The sequence below is a fragment of the Perognathus longimembris genome, chromosome 17 (assembly GCF_023159225.1).
Source record: "Perognathus longimembris pacificus isolate PPM17 chromosome 17, ASM2315922v1, whole genome shotgun sequence".
NCBI classification, from domain to species: domain Eukaryota; kingdom Metazoa; phylum Chordata; class Mammalia; order Rodentia; family Heteromyidae; genus Perognathus; species Perognathus longimembris.
In genome coordinates this window covers 8247591-8253590 of record NC_063177.1, presented here as the reverse complement: position 1 = coordinate 8253590, position 6000 = coordinate 8247591, and positions in this window count along the sequence as shown.

Genomic DNA, 6000 nt, shown 5'->3' with positions numbered 1-6000 from the left:
GTAGAATGCTAGCCTTGAGACAAATAGCTCAGGTGCAGCAACCAGGCTCTGAGTTCAAGCCCTAGGACTAAGCACAAAAAAAATTATAATGAGGATATTGGTTGAGGAAAACCCATTGTCAAGCCTATTTTCTAGATTTGGACCAAAATGGTTTTGTGACCAAAGTCACAAAGTGATGGACTCATGCTGTCTGGGTCCCATGCCACAGCATAACTACCAGGCTATAGTGCCAGCTGGTTGTACATCTTTCTCCTCCTAGGACTGATGGGAAGAGGCTTGTTGATCTATCTAACATATAGCTAGTGCCCATCATCAGTGCTCAACACAAATATACTAATGAATGAACAAATTAGTAATAGTCCACAAGACAAATAGTAAGAAATTCTCCGCGGCCAGATCTATAGTCTGTAGATTAAATCTGTGTTATTCAGTTTTATTTGGCCAACACTGTCTGCTTTGTAGTGTGTGTATGTGTGTGTGTGTGTGTGTGTGTATACACACACGGCACCCTAAGACCTTGCACTCTCACTTGGCTTTTTAGATCTAGGATAATACTCTACCACTTGAATCACACTTCCACTTCTGGCTTGTTGCTGGTTAATTGGAGATAAGAATCTCATGAACTTCTGTAGCTATGCTGGCTTTGAACCTTGGTTCTCAGATCTCAGCCTCCTGAATAGCTAAGTATTTTAGGTATGAAATACAATACAACATCCAGCTACTTTTTTTTTTCTTTCTGTTCCTCAAATTGGATATTCTCCATTAGTCTGTCTTAAAGTTTGCTGATTATTTCATCCACCAGTTTAAATCTTCTGTTCAGCCTCTCTGATGAATTTTTTACTTTATTATTGTGCTTTTCAACTTCTAAATTTCCATTTTGTCCTTTGTATCATTCTTATGTCTTTACTCTTATTTTTTATCTATATAAAATATCATTTTCATGCATTGGTTCTTAAGACATGGCTTCTTAGCTCTCTGAACATTCTTATAATGTCTGATTTAAGATATTTAATAAATTAAATATTTGAACTCCTTCAGGCCCATTTTTTAATAATGTCCTTTACCACTGTATATGGGTCCTATTTTTCTTTTGTCAGTCCTGGGGCTTGAACTCAGAACCTGAGCACTGTCTGTCCCTGGCTTCTTTTTGCTCAAGGCTTGCACTCAAGAACTTGAGCCACAGCACCATTTCTGGCTTTTTCTATATATGTGGTGCTGAGGAATCAAACCCAGGGCTTCATGTAGGTGAGGCAAGCACTCTACTGTTGTGCCAAGTCGTGAGACCACCACCAAGAAGACCACCGAGACTCAGACATTCTGAAATGCAATAGCAAGGCAAGACTTTATTCAAGCGGGGCCCCAGCCCGGGCCTTGTCCTACCCACCAACACAGCAGAGGTTAGGAGGCAGCCCTGAGCTACGATTGCACAGGGCTTATAAAGGCAAAAAACAAAGTTACAACAATCAGGTGTTCAAGCAAGCAAGATTAGGACACGGGTACAAATCTGATTGGCTCAGGGTTCGAGGCATTCTAGGGGTGGTCAGAGTTAAGCATTCCCAGCGGTTAGAGTTCTAGACCGACTGGGCCCTAATGGGCTTGTCCTGGATCTGCTCACAGGGCCTGCTTATCTCAGGTTCACGTGGTAAAGTGGGGTTCACGTGGTAAAGTGGGGCCTGACTTCAAAGTCTGGCACTTCACTACCACTAGGCCATATCCCCAGCCCCTGTTGTATTTTTATCTATCTATCTATCTATCTATCTATCTATCTATCTATCTATCTATCTATCTATCTCTCTCTCTCTCTCTCTCTCTCTCTCTCTCTATATATATATATATATATATATATGTCTATTTTTGTCAGTTGTGGGAGTTGAACTCAGGGCCTGAGCACTGTCCCTGTGCTTTTTCTCTCAAGGCTAACGCTCTATCACTTTAGGCCACAGCGCCACTTCCGATTTTCTAGTGGTTAATTAAAGCTAAAAGTCTCATGAACTCTCCTGCCCAGGCTAGCTTTGAACTGCGATCCTCAGATCTAAGCCACCTGAAAAGCAAAGATTACAGGAGTGAGCCATCAGAGCCTGGCTGCCCTATTTTAATGTTTCTTTGTGCATCTCAATTTCAATTGATAACTGGATATTTTAAATCATATAATTGAGGAACTCTGAAAATTACATCTCTCTACCTTTAATATTTCTCATTGTTTCAGCTCTTGCTGCTTTTGCTATTCATTTAATCTCTCTCCCGGATTAATTCTGTAAAGTCTCTTTGTCTTGGTGCAATTACTGATATTTCTACTCAACTGACATAATGGCCAGCTAATCATAATTGGACAGAGACTTCCCCAAATGCCTTGGAGCAGTAAATTGCTCACTTTGTTAAGGGACGTGTGTGTGTGTGTGTTGGGTCACACTCATGCTTCAGCAGACATTTTACTCTCCTTTACACTTCACTTCCTGTTATGCCAAGTCTCTAGGTCAGCCAGAGGTGAAAGATTGAGGCTTCCTCATGTCTTTCTCAGCATGTGCAAGTTTGTTGCAAAAATAAGTCAGAGATTATCAAAGCCTTGCATGAACATCCCATTTGCCTGCTTTTCCAACAATTGCAGATGATTTTTCTTTCAACAAATGACCCAGGGATAGGACTATGTGCATGGGTAAAATCTGAGTCAGTTCAAATAAAGACAAATTTAAGAGTGGAGAGTTGGCCAGGCACCAGTGGCTCATGCCTATACCTCCTAGCTACTCAGGAGGCTGAGATTTGAAGACTGTAGTTTCAAAGCCAGCCCAAGCAAGAAAGCCCATGAGACTCTTACCTCCAATTAACCATCAAAATGCTAGAAGTGGAGCTGTGACTCAATGGAAGAGCACCTGAGGAATGGCACCTGGGTTCAAGCCCCAGGACCAGCACATTTTTTTTTAAAGTGGATATTTTCAGTGATGAGATTCACTAAAAACTGTAATGCCACTCTGTAATTAATTTCTGCAAAATAAAAAAAAATTGAACATTAATTTAAGTCCAAGCTGGCCCAGGCAAAATTGTGAGGTCTTATTCAAAAAATAACTAAAGGAAAGGGGCTTGGGGGAATGGTTCAAGTGGTAGGGTGCCTACCTAGCACCTGTGAGACCCTAAGTGCAAACTCCAATACCGCCTTAAAAATATGATTGCTCATTTCAAACATATTTTCCTTATACAAAGTGGAATCAAGGAAAGAACAGAGAAATACGGCTTGTTACCTTCAGGTTACTTCTCACATGTAAAGGTAAATGCAGAGGGGACATCTTTGTCATGCTAACTAAGATGAATATGATTATTAGCTCTGTCATCCTGACAATGTAGTAGAGGAAAAACAGATGGATGAGAGACTTCATTCTACAATAAAAGAGAATAGACAGTGACACAGCCTAGTGGGTAAATCTTAATTGGGTCTGGAATTTAAAAGGAAAATATTCTAATGAAGTCATAATTTGGAGATTTGGGGAAAATCAATATGGGCTACATATTAAATAATATTAATTTTTTGTGATGGCACTGAGGCTTAAACTGAGGACCTTATACTCTTGCTTGGCTTTTTTTACCCATGTGTGGCACTCTACCACCTAGCCACTCCTTCATTTCTTGCTTTTTGCTAGTTAATTGGAGCTAAGAGTCTCATGGACTTAAGGTCCCAAGCTGGCTTTGAACCTAGATCCTCTGCCTCCTTAGTAGCTAGGATTAAAGGTGTGAGCCACCCATGCCCAGCTAGATAATATTAACTTTTTTTTTTTTTTTTGCTAGTCCTGGAGCTTGGAATTCCTGGCCTGAACTCTGTCCTTGGCTTCTTTTTGCTCAAGGCTAGTACTCCACCTCTTCTGCCACAGTGCCACTTCTGGCTTTTTCTGTGTATATGGGGCTGAGGAATTGAACCCAGGGCTCCATGCATGCTAAGCAAGCACTATAACACTAAGCCATATTCCCAGCCCCAGTATTAACTTTTAAAATAATTTATCGATTTCTTTTTTTCCTTTCTCTTCCTTCATTCCTTCTCTCCTTCCTACTTTCTCCCTCCTTCCCTCCCCTCCCCCTCTCTTTCTTCCTTTCATATGAGGCATCAAACTCAGAGCATCCAGAGCTACATTCTCAGATGTGATAATAGTATTATAGTTATTTAAGAAATTTTTGGGAGGAGGGAATGAGGGAGGAGGTAACAAACAGTACAAGAAATGTATCCAATGCCTAACATATGAAACTGTAACCTCTCTGTACATCAGTTTGACAATAAAAATTTTTTTTAAAAGAATTTTTTTTTTTTTGCCAGTCCTGGGCCTTGGACTCAGGGCCTGAGCACTGTCCCTGGCTTCCTTTTGCTCAAGGCTAGCACTCTGCCACTTGAGCCACAGCGCCACTTCTGGCCATTTTCTATATATGTGGTGCTGGGGAATCGAACCCAGGGCTTCATGTATACGAGGCGAGCACTCTTGCCACTAGGCCATATTCCCAGCCCCAAAAAGAAATTTTTTATTTCATTCTTGGAGGTACATGCTAAAGTATTTTATAGAGAACTACCAGGTTGATTAAAAGTTACTTTCGGGGGCTGGGAATATGGCCTAGTGGTAAAGTGCTCGCCTCGTATACATGAAGCCCTGGGTTCGATTCCCCAGCACCACATAGATAGAAAATGGCCAGAAGTGGCGCTGTGACTCAAGTGGCAGAGTGCTAGCCTTGAGCAAAAGGAAGCCAGGGACAGTGCTCAGGCCCTGAGTTCAAGGCCTACGACTGGCAAAAAAAAAAAAAATTGCTTTCAAATGGTTCAACCAGAAAGTGTGTAGGGAAGAGGGAAAAGAAATAAGAGAGAGAGGGAGAGTGTATGCACACAAATGTTAGCAAAATGTTAGAAATTAATGAATTTCAGTAAAGAGCATGTGGGGTTTTATAGCTACTACTCTTCAAGCTTGAATTTTCAAAATAAGAAGTTGAAGGGAGGAAGTAGAGCTGTGTTCTATGTGATAGACCCCTAGCAAAAAAGCTCAGGGCCAGCAACCAGGCCCTGAGTTCAAGCCCTAGGACTGGCATACACACAAAAACGTTGAAGGGAAATATAATATTTATACAAGAAATTATTAAGTTAGAGGCTTGGAATTACTTTGGAGAAAATGTAAATAGAGGAGAGAAAGTAATTAGGATGGAATACTGAGGAAGTCAAGTGGAAGAGGAAAAGGAGAAAAAAGAGGAGGGAGAGAAGGAAGAGGAAAAACAGGAGGAAGAGGAAAAAGAGGAGAATGCATTTTAGGGGCTTTGGTGGCTCATGCCTATAGACATCCTAGCTACTCAGGAGGCTACAATCTGAGGTCACAATTCTAAGCCAACCCAAACAGGACAGTCCATGAGATTCTTATCTCTAATCAACCACCAAAAAAACCACAAGTAGATGTAGAGTGCCAACCTTGAGTCAAAAAAAAAAACCAAACAAACTCAAGCCCTGGTACCAGTACACACACACACACACACACACACACACACACACACGAATGTAGTGTTCAACAGCCTCTGTTGCTGATGGGAAGTTCAATAAGATGCCAACAGAAAAACCAAACAAACATTAGCTTTGGCAAGCTATAGGTGCCTAGTGACCTTGATTGGATGGGGAACAATAGCCCAATTTAAGTAACTTCAGGAAAAGAAGGAGGTGAAAGAGAGTGAGAATAAAAATGAGACTATTCAAGTGAGGCTTATTGGGAAAAAGAACAGAGAAAGGTTGGAAGAGGATATGGGCTTGAGGCAAGTTTTTTGTATGTTTTTGAAGATCAGAGATATTCAAACCTGTGTCTATACCAGTGGAATGATGGAGTATGAAAAGGGACATTGCAGGGATAAAGCCTTGAACAGAGAGGAGATGGGATGCAGAGGACAAGAGGAATGGTTACACTGATGAAAAGAAATCAATAGACCTCTTTGTGTGTGTGTGTGAGTGTGTGTGTGCCAGTACCGGGGCTTGAACTCAGGACTTTACATTCTTACTTGGCT